Raw genomic sequence first — 21,734 nt, forward strand, 5'->3', positions numbered from 1 at the left:
TAAATATGTTTTAACTTCACTTTGGTCAAACACCTCTTTAATTGTTTCGTTCTTATTTTGCTTGAATTTCAAATTTCAGTTTCAGCGCTCCGTATGTGAATTTTTTACTTCAAATTCAGCGTTTAACATTGTACTGGTTTTTCGAGAGCGACATTGGTGTACGGCCAAAAATTGAAAAAAAATCCATCATGCAGCTGACAGTGTGGCTTCTCTGTGCACGCCCCATTCTGACTGGGTGTACATGTGAGTTTGCTAAAAGTCGATTGTCGTACGATAACTTCAAAATACCCAAATAACAAAATGCAAATACGGGACAGTAATATCCTTTAATACAAAAAACTCTATTCCTTTTGTTTACCATAATAAAACAGTGGTTGATTTAGAACCTATAATGGAGCTACGTGTATGTTAACCAGTTCAAACGTTGTCTTTAAGGTAGCAACCATGTAACTTTAAAAGTGGGGTGAGGTTGTTTTGTCGAAGCGTTCAAAATTTAACACCAAAAGGCATGGATAATTTTTCTTTAGTCCTCTTCTGGCACAGAATATTATATCATCAAATTAGGGATCAGAATATTTTAATGTACCATTATTGAAGCCCCTAGTGGTAGTATCAAGTAAAAAACAGGAACTATCTAAATATTGGTTCCCCAGAAAATTACTATTTATCGCTGATAAAAACTTTTGAACACAATTTTCAACTTCAAAATGCCGACACCTACAACTGGATAGATGGGTGCTTAATGTAGTACAGCGGCAACTATTACATAAACATGAATGCAAGTTGGGTGCTTAATGTAGTACAGCAGTAATTTTTACATAAATATGAATGCTCGTGAAAATAATGTTTATGGTATACGTTTATATATGATATGAAAGGTTTCAACTTTTACAAAACCAGAGCTATACGTTGGATTTAAAAGTTTACTTTATTTGGCCTTTTCAATTTTATTTGACTTTATTTGCCTTTTTAACTTAATTTGGTTTGAGTGTCAATGATAATTCTGATAAAGAGAGTGTCAATAAAGAGAGCCGTGGTGTAGTGGTTAGTGCATCGGACTACTAACACAAAGGTTCCTGGTTCGATTCCCGTTTGGGATGAAAGTTTCAGGAACTCAATTTTCGGCTCTCCCTTGACACCATTTGCGAGTATGGTCTTGAGGAAACGATGATAGTCCGTCGGATGGGGACGATAAATGGCTGACCCGTATTAAGAGAGAGTCATATCTTTTGCACGTTAAAGACACCCTTGTAGATTTCGAAAAAGAGTAGGCTAATGCCGCTACAAGGCAGCACTCGCACCCGCAAAGTGGAAAGGGATTAATATAAGTTGCAAAACTTGTTTCCCAATCCACTATAAATAAATATGTTTAAACTAATGATAAGTCTTTTGTAAACGAAACGCGCGTCTGGCGCAAAAACCGGCAAAATTTATATTCCGGTATCCGTCTATGATGAGTTTTTGTAGATACCATGTAACAGTATCTTGGCTCCAATTTGCTGATATTGGATCCTATTAACGTCTTAATTTCAGCTTAAAAAAAATATATCAAAAACCTCCCACACTGTGGACTAGCACAACCTTAAACCATGCATTTAGTATCATGAAGCGCTTTTCTTGATCGACCTCCTTACGGAACGCTTAAAGCTGAATATTTAGGGCAAACAACTTACAAAGAACAGATAAAAACGTTTAAGATGATATTTCATTCTGTACATGAAATGATATATTCTTTAGCCAACATGATTGCAGAAAGAAAGAAGTCGTAAAGCAAAACAGAAAAAAAAATGAAATCAAAAGAGATAATACATCGTGTATTGGGCCTTTTTATGGCTTAGAGTTTAGTAGAAAATGTATATACATGCTCAACATTACCATACTATTTGACCTACTGCGAGTTGTTCAGTTTTTACTGTTACTCATGTTTCTCCTAAAATATGGGTGCTAGAAAAACAAGCATGTAAAATGGTGAATACCAGAGTACGTCTAGTTTTTAAATGAATTATCTTCTTTTAAGAAATATTAATTTCGTCATCCAAATTTTCACCGCTTTCAACTGTTCGTTTTATTTCATACATAAACTTTTAAGTATCAGTATGTTTTTAATTCGTATTGTTTCGTTTCGTTCCGCTTTTATTTCGTTTCGCTTTTTACAGGTACCCCTCTTATTGCCCCTTTTCTATTTTGATATTTTAAGCAAACATTTAAAAAATCAAACTTTCAAAAAGTGAAATAATCAAAATTGCGCGTTAGGTTTAGTATTTTAAAAGTTTGGTCAAATGTCTAAACTATCAAATTTATAAACGATATTTAGAATTTTGATATTTTAATAATTAGGTTAAAATTTCAACATTTCAAAACTTTAACACAATTTGAAATTTTGATATTTTAAAACTTTGATCAAAATTCCAAAAATCTAAAATTTCAAAACTTTTTAAAAATTTGAATTGATAAGTGTTACACGGACCAAATTCACCTCAATTTAATTTGTTAATTAAAGTTTGACATTTAACATTTTAATCCGCAATCCACATTTACCCGACAATCTTGTATATTGTATTTTCTCAATGAAATAACATTACGTACATGTGACCATCAGAAACTAAGACAAAATATTTATAATGGTATTTATCAAAACTTAAATATTTGAAAATATCTTAGTAGCATATGAATTGGCCAAATAAGCGAAGAATTATAATCTAGCATAGTTCAACCAAGGATTTGTATAGTTTCTTTTAAATAAAATATTGTTGGTGTTTTGGCGACTAAACCAGCAACATTGCCGTTATTAAATAAAAATATAAAACTTTCGCCATCTGATAATGATAGGTTAAAATGTTCATTAAAATGTATGATATTTGTCTTAAAATTACATATAATGGGCATTTTAGAAGGACATGAAGTTCATCTTCAATAGTAGAGCGACAACACATGTCATTTCGTGGACTTCTTTTCTTTCATACTTTCCAGTGTCATTTTTTTAGTGGAGCTACTCCACATCTAAATTTTGCAAAAGCGCTTTTGTTTTTAATTGCCAGAATATTTTTAACAAATAACAGTTGGCCAACAATATATTCTTAAGTCCATTTCGCTCAGTGGAATAGAAATTATAATTTTAACTCTAAGTGTAGACCCAGTCAAGATTCACTGAATAACCACAAAATATTTACAGATGATAAAATATTTACACAAAAAGTCATGAACCTGTATGAACGTTATGTACGATGATGTTAATTAAGTGTTCACAAGAAAGTAAGTATGACTGTAAGTTTTATTTTAAGTTGAGACAAATATAGATACTGTAACCGTGAGAAAAAAGATAAGCTTTGGTGAGCTCTATAACCGACTATGACCGTTACAAAATTAGAGATGAACGTTTGACAAATGCACGTTATCTGATATACACAATTATACACGATTGACGAATGCACGATACACGATTAGAATGAATGATTGATGAGCGCACGATACACGCACGATACACGATTAAGAATACACGATGCACGCACGTTACACGGAAAATACACGGAACGATGAATGATGAACGCACGATTGGCACACGCACGATACACGCACGATGCACGCACGCAACACGCACGATACACGATGAACGCACGGAATATTGGTCAGTTTGAATTTTAGAAGGTATTGCCCTTTATATTCAATTTTTAACCATTTTTCTTAAATCTTAGTAATCTTTTAGAAAAATCTTCTCTTCTGAAACTGCTGGGTCAAATTAACCAAACTTCGCCATAATCATCATTGGGGTATTAAGTTTAAAAAATGTGTCCGGTAACTCCGCCAACAAACCAAGATGGCCGCCATGGCTAAAAATAGAACTTGGGGGTAAAATTCAGTTTTTGGCTTTTAACTTAAAAACCGAAGCATAAAGAGCAAAATTGACAGGCAATACAATTGTTGATGAGGTCATGATCTATCTGCCCTGGAATTTTCAGATGAATCGGACAACCAGTTGTTAGGTTGCTGCCCCTGCATTGGTAATTGTGAGGAAAGTTTGCTGTTTTTTTGTTATAATCTTGAATATTATTATAGATAGAGATAAACTGTTAACAGCAATAATGTACAGCGACGTAAGAACTAAAAATAATTCAACATGGCCAAAATAGTCAATTGACCCCCTAAGGAGTAATTGCCCTTCATAGCCAATTTTTAACAATTTTCATAAAATTTGTAGATTTTCACTATCATTTTCCACAGAAACTACTGTTATAGATAGAGATCATTGTAAGCAGCAAGAATGTTTAATAAAATAAGATCTACAAGCACATCACCATCACCAAAACACATGAATCCATCTGTGTCCATTGATTAATATTCACAAAGACCAAGGTTAGCGACAAAGGCTCTTTAGAGCCTCTAGTTGTTTTATACAACTTAAATTACCGATAAGACCAGTATGATATTGACTTACAGAAAATTTGAATCAACAATGACTTCCTTGACTTAATCCACTTCGTCCCAAGAGGGACATAGGGCGACTAATTTTGTGTTTACCTCTATCTCAAGCCGTTGACGAGTAAGAGGGTTTTCTTCTATAGTCGTTTCTGTAACGTAATATTTTTTACAAGTAAGGGGTGTTGGCCCTAAGCTAAACCTTCTACGTGAAGGGTCGGGTTGTTCTGTAGGGGTTTTCCATCCCTTAGACGATTGCTGTTGCTAACGAGTTCCATCTACCCGGATTTTATGTTTGTATTAATTTCCATAGCCTTCGACTATTCCCAAGTCACCCACAAGGCAGTGGGGCATTTAACCCATAGCTGGGGAAAGGTTGATGAGAGCCAGGGCGTGTCCACACGCCGGTGGGCCTGCACTCTGCATCTCTAAGGCCCTTGCTGCTCTGAGATCCCTTGCAAATTAGCCTGAGATACTGGACCCCAGTATCCGTGTATTACCGGGAGGAGGAATTGCAAGAGTCTTGATGGTGTAGAGGCTTTGTACCAGCAGGAGAGGCTGACGCACTCGGCTCTCTTTTCATCCACAACGTGGACTAGCTGATGGTGGATGTTAAGTCTATGACCACACCACACTAGACGCATATCACCACCCTGTGTGCAAACACACCAATATGAATCAACAATGCATGCACAAAATATAAATATTTGCATATTTGAGTCTCGAGGCCACGAACTCCCTCGTAACTTAACGTCCATTTCAAAGTGAAAGTCAAAAATACAGAAATCATGAATCTCTGTGAAAAATGTTAAAATATAGAAAAATAAAGGTTTGGCAGGTAGGTGAAACTAACATAAATGAAGAGATAAATGAAACATAAAGAGATTGAAGCCCGATTTATATAATTCCAAGGCCCTCAGTCGGCTCCAGGAGCGACGATGCAGCGCATCTATTTTGGGTGGGCAAATATCCACTTTTTGATATGGGACGAGCTCTGACGTCCCACGGCCCCAGCTTGTCTAGCAAAACAGCCGTCGGACGTCAGAGTAATCTCGGACTATCATTTTGGCAACAAAAAAAATACTAGTACATCTTGATATTTTATACATTTTGAAGAAAACTATATCTTAACTAAATCCAACAGGCAATATAAATCCATTTTCAACGGCCAAATGTTCACGAACTATGAAAAAAGAATATCTGACAGACAATTGGAAGAAAAAACAATCTCTTTGATTTATAAGATCTTTTGAAACCAACAAACAATAATTATTGTATAGTGGCGTTGTATTGAAATAAGCGATCCTAATGTTGTTCACTAGAAAAAAAATCAAAATAGCAGACTTTCATACAAACACGTACATTTCATCATGTAAATGACACTTCAGTAATAGTTTAAAGGTCAATGTACTGTGGATGTCCTGGCTGGTTTTGCAGATATTTCCATTAATGTTCCATCCTCTTGGAAAGTATGTTTTTTGGGAAAATAAGATTTAATGTGTGCCTTTTCATGCAATCCAATGTTTGATTTGTAACTTTTGTCGGACTTTTGAATTATAAAGAAATATGTTTAGACAAATTAGAAGATAGGCAAATCTTTTAATCTATACATAACACACGACAAGAAACGTCATTTAAAAAAAACATTTTTTAGCACCGTTAACTCCTGAACGGTATAAGTGATGCTGAGTAAACACGTAATTCGAATTCGATTCGCTTTTTTAATTCGAATTAGTTTACTTCGCATTAGAAACGTTTTACGTCCAAACGTCAATTCTAATGACGTTGTGCACGATATTGGTGTCACTTTCGAAATATGGGTTAGATGGCGGGTTATTCAAATGCAAGCTCTAATCCTATACAATAAATAGCCATGTTATACATATCATTTAAAAGGAAATAAACCATAGAAATCAATAACATAGATGAATTTTTATTTTTTCTATTTTTTAATGAAAAAAAAATGCTCATTTCGATGCCTATAACGTCATTTTAAGGGTGTCCCGCTGTTACAATTTGGTTTTATGTGCGTCTTTGAAATGACAGTGCGGATTCATTAGTAAGTAGAATGGTTTAAAATTTTACAACTATATTGTATAACTTAAAAGTTAAATGAAGTAATAGACGTTTTTAACTATAAGAGTAGGAAGATCGTCAGAAAAGTTTAAACAAAAAGGAGAAAAAATGTCCCAATTTGCTGCTCAACCCGTTAAAAAACTTTCTGTCTTCAATTTCATAATATCAAGGAATTGTATATTTAAATATACAATTCCTTGATAACACGAAAGACTCAAGTCTCAACAATCTAAAGTAGAGAGCTCATTGTGTCTGAGACTACTCTCAGATTGTGTGTACAAATTATTTATGTACTGAAAAAAATATACATGTTCATCACTCTTATATTTAAACCTGAACCTTTAGTCTGCAACTTTTTCCTCAGATTAACTTTTAAACAGATTTCATATGACTATTTGATAAACAGGGGGTAGGGGCATGAATTATATTTAAAGTAATAAGTTGTCTTGTGACAAGCTGAATATAAATAACTGAGCTGTGTCCGAATGAAATATGACACGGTGAGGTTTTTTAACAGGTCTCACATTTACATCATCAGGCTAGAAAAATCTTATTTCAATTGCATTTTTCATTAAAAGGAGCCATTGACTTAGATTTGTATACCTCATACACACCAAACACTTTCAAAGTCTGGGCTGCTGGGCCTGTGCATGTGATGAATGTTAAAAAAATAAACTATCTAAAACTGACAGAGGCATAAAGATTATTTGTGTTAAAATGGTGTATTAAATTCTGATCAAACTACTTGGGTAGTGCCAATATTTCAGGGTAGGTACATGTAGCTGAACATCAAACAAAGTAATATTTATCTAAAAGCCCTTAATCTGCTTTAAACTATGTGTAAGCAATTGTGTTTTTATTTTAATTGTGTTTAATATTGACTGTCAACCCACATTTCATGTATCTTTTTCTAATTTTAGGATCATCTTTCCAGAGTGATGACAATATCAAGGACGGGTTGATAGACATAATTTATGCATCCCCAGAAACATTAGTAGGTGATCCAGATTGGAGAAATTGTTTGCAGAATTTAAACATCAAAGTAATGAGGAACATTGGTCAATTATTTCCCTTTAATGATAACACAGGTGGCAGTGCAGTAGATCAGGTCCAACACACAGCATCTCTTATCTATCTCCTATTGAGAATTACATTGATTATATTTGTATACAAATTATAATAAGAAGTTTTTTTATTACTTTAAATATCTCTTAATTGATATTGAGTACCAGGATGTGTCTTATAGAGATGGACATATGTTTTTAAACATTTTTAAATAAGAAATTGACATTTGCAACAAAAAGGAAAAAATATAAAAAGCACATAGAACTGATAGTCCTATAACATGTATGATATATGACTTGGGGAAATTGATTTTTTTTTTAAATTTATTTTGCTATTTATTATTTTTCATTTTTACTATCAATTTGCATTAAAAAATATATGAAAATATCAGCATTAAAACGTTAAAAAACGAAAATGTAATGCTAATGCATATACTATAGAACTAAAAGAATGGACAGCTAGCAAAAATAGTTTAATTTGCGGTGATCTTTATTTTTTGCAGAGCGATCATACATCAGTTACAAGTTTTGAAAAATGAAAACTGAAGTGAAAATTAATATTCAATAAAATTAATTTGTAATTTAAAAAAAATAAAAATTCAACAATCTTAGATTAAATGATATTTGTCAAGAACTATCGGTTTAAATTATTTTTCATAAAAAGAAGTTTATTTCAGCAATGAATTATAAAAGTTCTTTAAAGTTTGTTTTTTAAAGTAATTTGAAAGTAATAATCATTATTGTTGGCCAAACACTAATGACCTCCAAAATTAACTCAGACAAGTATGGAACCGATCTAGTGTGATTAGTTTATTTCGGGATGTATATGGGCATTTGAATGCTAATACTGTATTATTTTCTTTTAATCCATCTGATAAAGAGGCAAGCAAAAGAAGTGACCTTGCCACAAATATTCCATATTTTAATGTTGTTTGCCTTCTGACTGACTCAACTCTTGAAAGAGGAAAACTGTCATGCCAAAGTGAACTACAGAGACATGTTTACAATGAGATGTTAGGCCCATATTAGTAACATGCAACACAGTTACACAGATACTCTAAAATAATGAGATCTTTACTTATGTAACATTTTGTAGGTGATTTCTTGCTCTTTACATTTTGGTTTGACACTTTACTTTTGACTTTTTGTTCCCAGTCGCAGGTATTTCAGAAATCTATTGTTGTTCAATTGCTGAGTTGTATTGATTTTTTTAACCCTATTTGTTTCAGATATATCTTTATTGATTTTGATGAAAAATGTGCAGTCATTTCCAAAATTCTGATTTCTGTCATATGATTCTCATTTAAAAAAAAAATAAAGTTAATTAAATATTAATGAAAAAAAACCATTAAATTTGAAATTGAAAGCTAGGTTTTGTTTTTAATTTGTCATGTATACAAGTTTGAAGATTTCTACCAGTTTAATTAATGAAATTTATTTAAAGAATAACACAAATGAAAAAAATCACACTATATTATATATTTGTGTAAACAATTTGATTATTATTAAATATTCATTAATATATACATGTATCTAACAAGTCTTTTACATTCCATTTTTTTTAAATTTAATAAAGAAAGAAATACATTCATTTACTTTATATCTTTAATTGTAAGTATGTTAAAAAAACTCTTTCATGTTTCTTCCACTGCATGATAATACACATGCACTCCTGAAGTTTTTCTTTAGTTCAGGCAATCAGGGACTTTCTATGCTAAGTAAAGTAAATAAAGTCACTGAGGGAATGTATTCAAAATTTGACACATTCATCATTAATATACTAAATAGTGAATGAAATAAAAATAAAACAAAAGAATTTATTTTAATCAAAGATTTATCAGCATACACATATTTGTGTATCATATGTGGCAATGAATGCATGCTGGCTTTCTTATCATACAAACAGATGTTGTTGGACCTGATCTACCACAGCGCCACCTGGAATTAAGTGGGGATAATCTTCACCAATGTCTCTCATTGTGATTGATGAGTTTCACACAATAGCAATATGGTAAGTACATGCAATGCCCTTTTTCAATGTTACTGTTTTCTTATAACTATACACATGTACATGTTTCTTTGGGCCAAAAAAGTGGGTGTCCAAAGCAAATCAAAGGCCAAACATATATCTCACTGTTTCTTTATCTTTTTTCAAAGAAATGTATATTGAGTGTTTGTATTATTTAAACCTCAATCCAACTTCTTGATTGTATCCAACATTGTTGTAAGCCCTTCTATATATAATGGTAAAATTGAGAAAGGAAATGATGAATGTGTCAAAGCGACAACCACCCGACCACAGAGCAGACAACATTCGAAGTCAACCAATGGGTCTTCAATGTAGCGAGAATTCCCGCACCCGTAGGTGTCCATCAGCTGGCCTCTAAAAATATGCATACTAGTATAGTGATAATGGACGTCATACTTCAACATATTTGTTAAGTGTATTAGCACCAGTTTGTGGCAGAGCAACCAAATAATTAAGGCAGCAACCATTTGATTTTCTGGGGGGGCTATGGGTTTTTTTCTGTGCAAACTTTTTTTTTCGCCTTCGGCGAAGAACAATCTATTTTTTTTAGAGACAAACCGAAAACATTTTTTTTCTTTCAATTATAGCATTACATATAATGACAGCTGAGGGTGAAACAAACAATTTTTTTTTCTCAGAATCAAAAACAAATTTTTTTTTTTTCCTAAAACTGGAAACAAACTTTTTTTTCCAAAAAAAACCATAGCCCCCCCCCCCCCCCCCCAGAAAATCAAATGGTTGCTGCCTAAGTAATAGGCAACATTACCTTCAACAATGAGCAAAACCAAACTTCATGAATAGTTCACCATTGATTAAATGAACACTACAAATCCATGAGAAAAAGATATGTAAAAAACATCAAAACCTGTCAATTTAAACTGTTGAGAACAGACAAGAGCATACAAATGTACCTTCAGCCGTTTACATGCCGCTGTTGCAAGACAAAACGAGGCATTAAGTTTTACACTTGTCCATCTGTCTGTACATACACAAGTAATTTTTAATTCTGTATACTTTAGTTTGTCTCAAAATGTTCTTGAAATTTATACAAACAAAATTTGGGTGGGATCACTTACGATGTACCTTTCTTGAGTAAAGCCTCTTAGTATATTACGGGAAATGAAAAAAATAGCATAATTATTTTTTCAAAATTAAACTCTATAGTATAAGGTATAGACCTCTCCCTAATGACCCTTTATAATGTGAAATGCAAGTTTTGACACATTCTCTATATTTTGTAGCTTTATTAATTATATTAAAGGGAAACTACCTACATTTAGATACTAGTATTTATCATGTTTATAGATTTACATATTTTTAAGTTTTCAGGGGTCAAGGTGAAAAGGAAGAAAAGAAGCCTTTCGAAAGTGGTTTGGTAGTATTGGGGAATTGAAATGACTATTTCCAGAGGCTACAGTACTAGCTTTGAGTGCAACTTGCACAGTCAACATCCGCCAAAAAGTTATGAAAATTTTGCAACTAACTGGTGATACCAAGGAAATAAATATGTCGCCCAACAAATCTAACATAAAACTTGTGTAAAAATGAAATTGAGATGGGTATAACATGGTTGGTATATGCCTTAGAGGAAAAGAAAGGAGATTTTCCAAGAACTATAATATACTGTTCATCAATAAATGACACCTCTAAATTGTACAAATACTTAACTACTGAACTTCCAAATTGCACAAAGTATGTAGAGATGTTTCATTCGCAGACACCAGAGAGCAATACGAACATAATCATAAATGCTTTGAAGGATGAAAACAGTGTTATAAGGATAATTCTATCAACCAGTGCCTTGGAAATGGGATGTGTAACTCTGTCATTTTATTTGGACCTCCAAATAACCTTGTGGACTTGTTACAGCAAATAGGAAGAGTAGGCAGGGATGGCAAACCGTCTGTTGCAATTGTTCTGTACAACGGTTACCACCAGCAGAAATTAAGCCCAGGCTATCGTTTCACAAAGATTCGTACGACTTACGTTTACGATTAAACTTACGTTAAGCGTAAGATTTTACCTGCGAGTGTTTCACAAAGGTGATCGTAAACGTAACGTAAACGTAACGTAGACTTACGATAATAATGGAAAAGGGGTGCGCTCTTTGACAGCCGCGTTCATGTCTATAAAAAGAATCGTTCTTTCAAAACCAGGAAGAACATTCATACCATCGTATTTTGAAATAATTATCAGTTTTTTTGTTAGTATAGTAATGAGGTTTAGTGAGGTAAGCATGATAAGTGTCCAATCTAGTTTTAAGAAATTTTTTGCTTTGATTTTATTAGAAAATTGACTGGCGGAGGCTGTTTTTTTCATGCACGGTCTGTTTTTGCTATTGTTGAAGAATGATGAAGTCATACAAAAAAAACACAGTTACATTCATTGGGACTTTTTTACTAGAAATTATAAGTATCTTTGAATGTTATTTATGAACAGGTATAAAATGTGTTAAGCATTGTGAAAGTTTCTTGTGCGTGTCTAGGTTGTTTTTTTGTCAAGGAGAAATTTAAACCCACTGGCAAAACAACAATCAATTATGGAAATTTAAAAAGTATATGCATATTTTTATTTCATATTTTATAACGCTATGCGGTGCATTTGTTATTGTATCATCCAAAAAATAGTCATCAGGACATTAGGAAAGCATAAAATAGATCAAAGATGTGGTGTGATTGCCAATGAGACAACTCTCCATAAGAGACCAAAAATAACAAAGAAATTAGCAGTTATAGGTCACCGTACGTCTTTCAGCAATAAGCAAAGCCCATACCGCATAGTCATTTATAAAAGGCCCCAAAATGACATTGTAAAACATTTCAAACGAGAAAACTAACGACCTGATTTATGTAAAAATTGAACAAAAAACAAATATGCAACGACAACCCCTGAATTACAGGCCGACATGGGACAGGCACATACATACATTTGGCGGGTTTAAGCATGATAGCGGGATCCCCCCTTTTTAACCTGGGACAGTGTCAAACATAACAACATATGAACGAACTATAAAAATCAGTTGAAAAAGGCTTAACTCATCAGATGGACTAAAATTTATCAGATGGACTAAAATACAAGTGGACGTGGACGGGTACTATTATTATATTTATTAGTATTATTTGAGCCTGGAAGCAATTTTTAAGCAAGAACAACTTAAGCTGAGATTGCTGTTCGGGGTGAGCCAAGGCTCCGTCTTGAAGGCCGTACTTTGACCTATAATTATTAACATTAAATACATTTAATAAAGTGACCGCTGATTTTTTTCTCAATAAAATCAGTGGCTAAAAATTACCCATTTTCCTTCGATTTCCTTACTTAAAGAAATATCAGTATTGCTGGATCCTGGAAGCAATTTTTATGCAAACAATTATTATCTGTATTTAAAAATTTTTTTGTTAGAAATCAAACTGGTAAGTTAAAAAATACATATCGTAAAGCAAGATCATAGAACGCAAGATTTTTTTTTATCGAGGACCTTGAATTTCAATATTATTGAAAGCTGAACAGACATGTACATTTTGTATATAACTACAACCAGGGACTTTCTATAATAGTATATACTTAGTATAGAAAGTTCTTGCTACAACGAATGGGAGTGTTTATCTACTAACGTATTGAACATAATACTCTCGTAAGATCGGGAGACAATAACAAAAATGATCCAACAGCTGATTCAGCCGGTAACGAATTTCCGATATCATAAAAGATTCCCCAAAAAAAGGGAACTTCCTCTGCTTAATTGAGCCCCTAAATTTGAATATTGTTATATGTGTTCTCGTACAAAAACTGAATAACACTGAGACGGACGGCTACACGAAAAAAAATTAAAGAAAAATACTGACACGGTTCACTATCGATCAAAAATTCGGAAAATTACAGATATATCACGTATCATGATACAGCTGTTAAGGAAGCTGGCTTGTCAGGTTTTGGATTTTTGTCAGATTTTCAGAATCCTCTGGCCCCCATTTTTCTTTTTGAAATTCTTTAACATGTATAATGATAAACCGATAATCTGTAAATTAAAGTCTTATAAAATTTTAATTACTTTTTAACAGTTTTTGAGAACTTTAACTTGTCAATGATAAAGCTATGAAAAGTCAAGAGAACATATTTTCCCGCTAAAATTTCAATGGCTCATATCTCGTAAACAAGCACGATGACCTATATATATATTTTTTGCTCTTTGGATTCCTTTATTAAGGTCAAGTAACAGTAAATGAACGCCGTCTAGCGGATTCCGCGAAATATTGCGACGTTTTGTACGAATTACGTCCCTTTGACCAGATTTTGCAATGTTAAAATTTCAACCGGCGACTTTTCAATGGGACAACGGTAAATCTGACGGAAAGTATGTATCTTCTAGGAGAATGAACTTGTTTGCTAAAATTGAAGAAATGCTACAGGATTTTGAAAATGAATATGAAAACAGTCATGAAGACGACCTTCAAAACGAAAATCAGGTGTCTGAGTTTGGATATCTGCCGACCAGTTAAAACAAGTGTGAAAACTGTTGATCACTGTTGCTCACCACTATTTCTACATAATTGTGATGAGGAAAAACAGTGCAGTCGCGACGGTATATTGAACTCTGACACAAAATAGTACTTTTTATGTCATTGTTTACTTAAACTAACCAACAAAAATGCAGAAATGAAACTTCTTCCTTACCTTACCTTAATTCTCTCCGCGCCAGAAGTCGCATAAGGCCTGAAAGAAATGAAACTTCTGGTGAAAGGGAAATATATTTAGACCATTTTGAGTCAAAATTCACTTGTCTATGAGTTTGCGTTAAAAATTCAGGATTAATGCGCTTCATAGTACACTAATTTAAGATTTCCAGAAAACAGGGAGTTATTTTGGTAGTACCTGTGTTTTCAAGATCAGAAATTTCATATAAGACTTTAAACATTGGTTGAAAATTGACATGTAGAAAGGTGATACATGTACAATTCAGGTTATACCTGGTTTCCTTGAAGTTAAACTTAAGGTAAAATATTTAGATAGCTGTGAAAATTGCAAGATTCGGTTGAACAGATAGGGATTTTTAATTGGTGGTTTTACACCTTTATTTTCGTTTTCCTCCCAAAATAACACAAACTGAATAATCATAAGAAAAGATGACAAATGCGACTATACCTATATAGAACACAGAGGCATGATGATTAATTCATTGTAGAAGGAAGAGAAGCGACACACAAAATTAGGTCTTCTCGTTTATTAGTATAGATACTCTAACTTTTCTTTTACAGCACTTTGTATATCCCCATCCCTGTTTCACTTGAATTATTGTCAGCTTATTCGAATATGAGCATGTTTTCTGGAACGTTTGAAATAAATGCAACTCATCTAATGTTTGAATGTAAATTTACACAATCATGTAATTATAAACATTTAGCATGTTTTAAAAACAAGAAGAAAGGTTTATAAGTGCAACACACGGTATTTTTGGACAAGAAATCAATTTTTCTTACACTTTTAAAATTCAAATGAAGTAAAACAAGAAATCAATCTGGTTGACGCAACAATGACAATCTGTTACACAGAATAATAGTGGTGCATTTCTTTCCAGTGGGTCTCAATCAACACTGATTTACAGAAATCTTGGTAAGAATTTAGTCTTAGATGCTTGATTTTTTTTATTATTTGTTATTGGCTTTGAACAAGCTGTCAGTAACTGCGTGTAGTGGCGGATACAGAGGGGGGCATGAGGGCGTACGCCCCCCTTTTTGCTTGGACTTAGACTAGACTTCGTAAACTTTGCCATTTTCCGAGTATTTAACTTTTATGAGACATTTCTTTTCATATACAGATTTTTTTTTCGCCAGTATTTACTGATTATTTCAAAAGTAAAACTACAAAATACTGAACTCCGAGGAAAGTTCAAAACGGAAAGTCCCTAATCAAATGGCAAATTCAAATGATAAAACACATCAAACGAATGGACAACAACTGTCATATTCCTGACTTGGTACAGGCATTTTCAAATGTAGAAAATGATGGATTGAACCTGGTTTTATAGTGCTAAACCTCTAACTTATATGGCAGTCGCATCACAGTAGAGTGATTCGGTATGGTTGAGTTGACCAGTTTGTCGAAAAAACGTCACTCAGTCATTTTGAAATTCAAATTACAGGAACACATTTGCAATTCTGAGCATGAAAAATCATGACACCTTCAAAGCGACAAAGGAGTGAGCAAGAACGTATTGACTTCTATTTCACAATTCAACCAAAAAAAGTTATACTCTATTATAATCTCATGAAAAAAGTTCCACATTAATATTATTTACCTACGAAATTATGTTTAACCCCAAACGCCCGCGCCTATCTTAAAATAACATAGCTGAATAATTATCCCCAGTCAGTATAAGCTCTGGATAGATTTAAAGTGCAAGGTTCGAGCCATTGTTTGAGGAGGCAGTCTGAGATCTGAGAGTCTGGCCGTATTTAGATTGAAAACAATAATCTTGTGCACTTTTTGGCTTATAGAAACGAAAATTTCCAACAGAATAAAATAGCATTAAATGAACATAATAAATAAAAAACGGGCGTACTTTTTTTCGGACGGGGGTTTGCATGAACTGATATATCGAATACTTTTATCAAGATCAGACTGCAACCTGCCTGCTGGTGTTGCCTTTATGTCTCCATTTGTCGACCGTCATTCACAAATTCGTTGTCGTTTCAAACTCATTAATAGCCTTTGGTTAATTTTCAATTGTGTTGGGTAAAACATATCAACCAAACATTTGTATAAAAATTGCTTGTTTGTCTTTTTTAACTCGTGTCGCTCGTATTGTAAAATTCATCGAATAGCGCGACGTGTATCTTGTTTACAACAAGAAATCTGTGAGTTTATGCTAACTTAACATACAACAAGCGAGAATTGTCCATGTCAATTTTTTACTGACAAGTCCCACATCAAATATATCAGTTCATAGCTTTTGACCCATACTATAATTTTATGATAGACAATTTATGTATGGGGAGAATACAACATCAAAAATGTCCAACTCTTACACTTAACAGCAACTATTAAATATACATGCCCAACGTCAAGAACCGTTTAAAAAGTGCATTTTACACTTATTTTATGTTTTTTAGCCAAAAAAAGGTCCCAAAATTTGTTCGCCTCGCTCCGCTCGGCAAATTAAAAAAACTTCGCCCCACTTTGCAAAATCCTGGATCCGCCCCTGTATTCTATATGTAGTATGTCAAAACTGTCCATACAAAAACCCTATATTCACTGGGAAAAGACATCGTGTAGCAGGAAATAAGCAGAATGGGGGCAAGTTTGGGACTTTAATACTAAACTTAGTCTTGTACGGTAAGACTAGATATCCCCTATTTTAAAAATTATCACACCATTCGGAACAATTAAAAATATTTTCAAAGTATCAAAAAGGAAAGGAACCACATAAATTAATACTGGTCATAAATTATCCGCTGCTGTCAGTGGGGCCAATCATATAGATGACACTAAACTATAATACATTTAAATTTTTAACCTTCTTTACGGTCGGAACAATAATTTAATATTCATACAACAGTTTTTAGACTATAACAAATGAAAAATAAACAAAAATGATGTTTCACGATCATTAATCCATCGCTACATTTTGTATTCTGACGTGTTTGTTTTTTTCTAATGGTGTTTTCTTTTACGTCCGCAATTTTGTTGAAAGTTTCGATGTTAAAAATAGAACACAAATCTTTTTAATAGATACATGTATAAATAGTTTATGGTTTAAAGAGTTATACATGGAATATTATCCTAATAAAAGAACATTCAGTGGATCCTTAAAAGAATTGTCTTACTAGTATTGATTCGTATGGTTGTCTCCTCAAAGGAAATTGTTTTATATAAAAATTATATATAATATATGGGTAAAAATTAACCGAATAAAAAAAAAATGTACCCTGAAAGTAGCATCTCAAATAAAGAATAGAACTGTTCTCAATTCTATTTCACCCATAAAACTTGAAGGTCGAGAACGAGATTATATCGATCATCTCTGTATCATACTACTACTATATACCTACTAAAAAAATAGGAGGGGTCCTGATTTCGAAATCCCGGACTTTAAAAAATGAAATCCAGAGGTCCCGAATTTAAACTAATTTAAAATAAATCTCGCCATCCCGAAATTCGAAAAAAGAATTCCCAGATCCCGAAAAGATTAATTCCGAAATCCCGTATTTAAAAATACCCGATCCCGGAGTTCCGATCCTGACGGTCTCCACCTGTATATAAAGATTTACTTACTATAAAAATCCTTGACCGAGACAAATGCGTAATTATCATTTTTTAAAAGAATTAATATATGGCGAAGATGTATGAGATTTTGAGACAAATATAATGAGGAAATAGTTCTCAATACAACAAAGGATATATCTCGTATTCCACAAAAGATTGTCCATATTCTTTATGATATAGTATTGATTTTGATTTATTGCTGATGTTTAACGCCACGTTTCTCTATCTTTGACATTTTTCTTCTAGTTTTGTATATTTACCACATGTATCTGCTAGCATCCGTATAATTCGAAAATGCTCAAATTATAATATAAAAACGATTGCCCAAAAGTTTGCACTTGTAATCGGGAGGGGGGGGGGGGGGGGGGGGGGCAATGAAATGTTTTCAAAATATTTCAACAATTCTGTATACAATGAACACAATATTTTGTACGTGGAGATGCATACTCAAGAGACAACCTACCGTGCGCTGCCTATACAATAAAAAATTGTAATATTTTGACACAGAGAAAATAATTTCGCTCGAGCTCATTTCTTAAAAAGTCTTAAGAAACCTCAAATTAAAAAAATAATGCATATGCTTTTTTTTTTATAACTGAATGGATAGTTTTCATTATGTGCATATACTTTTTTCTTAAGAAAATTCTTTAATTTGTTCATATTTAAAAGAAGTTTACTTTATTTTCATTGCTTCCTTCCAGGAAGCAATTCCCCGACATATTTTCCGTATGCAAAGTGACCTCAGTGTGACCCATCTCGTAAAAATCCGGTGATCGCAATACGCATGAATGTCCTTAAAATAAACTATTATGATCTGATTGTACATGTTAAATACATGCTCAATATTCATGCTTTTTGTTGATTGTTGACAAACAGGTGACAATCGTTTATATTTAAACTACGAACTTTAATTACCTGCCATATTTTCACAACAACACTGACCGATTGAAAAAAAATGACGATTATACGAAATTTATGCAAAAAAAATGATAAAATCGTGCACAGAAGACTAGTAAGTTTATGACGTTTGTATGCATTAGTTCAAGAGTTGGAATAACATTATTTTTCACTCGTTTATTATGACTTTAAGATCCCAAATTCTAACTTTCAACAAGATCTTGACTTCGAGAAGAGTATATTTATCTGAAGCTGAAATGGAGTGAAGGATTTTTTGTTTGTATTTGAAAGATAGTTGAATTTATTTTCTTTCATCAAGGTGGGAACTTGAAAAATCAAAGAAATTCTAATGTTTCCTTCCATCCACTTGAATACTTCAAAATAAAAATCTCGTCACCTAAAAAAAATAAAATTAAAAATGAATTAATTAAACACATTTAGGATTGGAAAATTTAGGATTCTTACAATTTTCTTAATTTGAAATTGAAATTTGATAAGTAAATTTATAGACATAAACAATCCCATGATGGCAAAGTGAATTAAGATAGTTTTCAAACCTACATATATTAGAAAAATCCAAGCAGGTATTGAGTACGGGGTTGAAGCATACATTTTATACCTAAAAAAACGCGAACCTGATTGTGTAATTAGTAAATTTCATTGAAACTATGGATTGATACCAATACATTCATGTACTTATAAATGATTGTTTTCTCAATTTTTGGACTGTTATTTGTTTTAAAATAATCGTAATATATATTCAAAAATGTCTATCAATAAAGAACATCGTCCTCCGCTGTAGTGTATAACCGCAGTACATGCATTGATAGATGGGGAAAAGGGGGTGGGGGAAGGGGTCATAACTAGGATTGTAATTTAATATCTAAGTGACTTGACATATCTATGTATTTATTGTTATCTTCATAAAGTCCGTGTAAAACATGAGTGATAAATGTTGTAGAACTAGCAAATAAGCTTTTATAATTTTCTTTTTTTGCTGAATATTTAGTACACAGTTAGTACAAGCACCGTGACACGACGTACCGATCCCTATCTCTCCCTATCCGGGCTCCGTATATATATAGTGCTGTGCTAGCGTACTCACTTCTATGTTTTTATGGTCAAATATTTGGACTATTGAAAGTTAAGTTAAAGGAAAAAAAGTCAAATGTACTGGAAAATACGATTATTTCAGGAATTTAAATTTTCAGTTACTTATATTGATTGGGACAATATAACATAAATACATGTATTCTAATGATCAAATGACACTTATTTTTCTTTAAGATAATGTAATGTTGTTGATTTTTACAAATTGTCGACAGGTTAAATCACTACGATTTGACTTACGACTGCCTGTTAATACTCGTAAGTTTACGATCAAACTTGCGATAAAATTCTACTTTTACGATTTGACTTACGACCGACGTACGATCTAAGATTGTCGTACGATTCTCTGTGAAACGATGGCCAGAAGTGAAGAGTATTTTAAGAACTAAAGAATGTAGGAGGAAGGACTTAATGTCAACTTTTTGAGAGATTCCGACTTGCATGAAATGGAATCGAAAGAGTGTGGGAAGCATTCATGTTGTGACCTGTGTGCAATCAGATGTAGTTGTAATTCATGCACTTTGTTGCCTTTGGAAAAACTTTTTCTGGCTGAACATGTTGCTGAAGAGGGACATGAAGATTCTTTTTCAGATAGTGACACTGAAAGCTACCAGCTGTCAGAGTATGATTACTTTGAAGACCTTGATTTGGGTCTTGACAAGATGATTAAAAACAATTTATGTTGTTCATGTTTTTGGTTTATTACAGGCTGAATTCAAACTGTGATTTAACTTTATAAAAATAACAATTCCTTATAATTGTCCAAAAGAAACCCTAAAATAGCATGATTAAGATTTGAAAAAGAAATTATTTCTGAAAGGAAGCTTAGGGTGATCATGAGGGGTATACTCAAATGTGACAACACCTGTAATTTCAAGAATTTACGGACGCGAGACTGCAATAGGGGTATACAAGCAGTAGCTTGGGGAATACACAAGTGTAAACTTAATGGGTATCCATTGGCCAGCAGTAAGTGGTATACACAAGTGTAAAATTAATGGGTATCCATGGGCCAGCAGTAAGTGGTATACACAAGTGTAAAATTAATGGGTATCCATGGGCCAGCAGTAAGTGGTATACACAAGTGTAAAATTAATGGGTATCCATGGGCCAGCAGTAAGTGGTATACACAAGTGTAAAATTAATGGGTATCCATGGGCCAGCAGTAAGTGGTATACACAAGTGTAAAATTAATGGGTATCCATGGGCCAGCAGTAAGTGGTATACACAAGTGTAAAATTAATGGGTATCCATGGGCCAGCAGTAAGTGGTATACACAAGTGTAAAATTAATGGGTATCCATTGGCCAGCAGTAAGTGGTATACACAAGTGTAAAATTAATGGGTATCCATTGGCCAGCAGTAAGTGGTATACACAAGTGTAAAATTAATGGGTATCCATGGGCCAGCAGTAAGTGGTATACACAAGTGTAAAATTAATGGGTATCCATTGGCCAGCAGTAAGTGGTATACACAAGTGTAAAATTAATGGGTATCCATGGGCCAGCAGTAAGTGGTATACACAAGTGTAAAATTAATGGGTATCCATGGGCCAGCAGTAAGTGGTATACACAAGTGTAAAATTAATGGGTATCCATGGGCCAGCAGTAAGTGGTATACACAAGTGTAAAATTAATGGGTATCCATGGGCCAGCAGTAAGTGGTATACACAAGTGTAAAATTAATGGGTATCCATGGGCCAGCAGTAAGTGGTATACACAAGTGTAAAATTAATGGGTATCCATGGGCCAGCAGTAAGTGGTATACACAAGTGTAAAACTAATGGGTATCCATGGGCCAGCAGTAAGTGGTATACACAAGTGTAAAATTAAAGGGTATACATGGGCCAGCAGTAAGTGGTATACACAAGTGTAAAATTAATGGGTA

At 33.3% G+C, this 21,734-nt stretch overlaps 1 protein-coding gene and 1 pseudogene across 2 annotated transcripts in view; both read left to right on the top strand.

Moving 5' to 3' along the window:
• Window positions 1-6,229: 6,229 nt before the first annotated feature.
• Window positions 6,230-20,561, top strand: LOC134691548 (bifunctional 3'-5' exonuclease/ATP-dependent helicase WRN-like; annotated as a pseudogene).
• Window positions 14,958-21,734, top strand: part of LOC134690612 (MAM domain-containing glycosylphosphatidylinositol anchor protein 1-like) — a 68,850-nt gene continuing 62,073 nt past the window's right edge. For both annotated transcript variants that reach the window (XM_063550579.1, XM_063550580.1), the window contains exon 1: window positions 14,958-15,189. The gene's annotated coding sequence lies outside the window, so the exon portion shown is untranslated. The remainder of the gene's footprint in view (window positions 15,190-21,734) is intronic.

This window comes from Mytilus trossulus, chromosome 11 (assembly GCF_036588685.1).
Source record: "Mytilus trossulus isolate FHL-02 chromosome 11, PNRI_Mtr1.1.1.hap1, whole genome shotgun sequence".
Lineage (NCBI taxonomy): Eukaryota > Metazoa > Mollusca > Bivalvia > Mytilida > Mytilidae > Mytilus > Mytilus trossulus.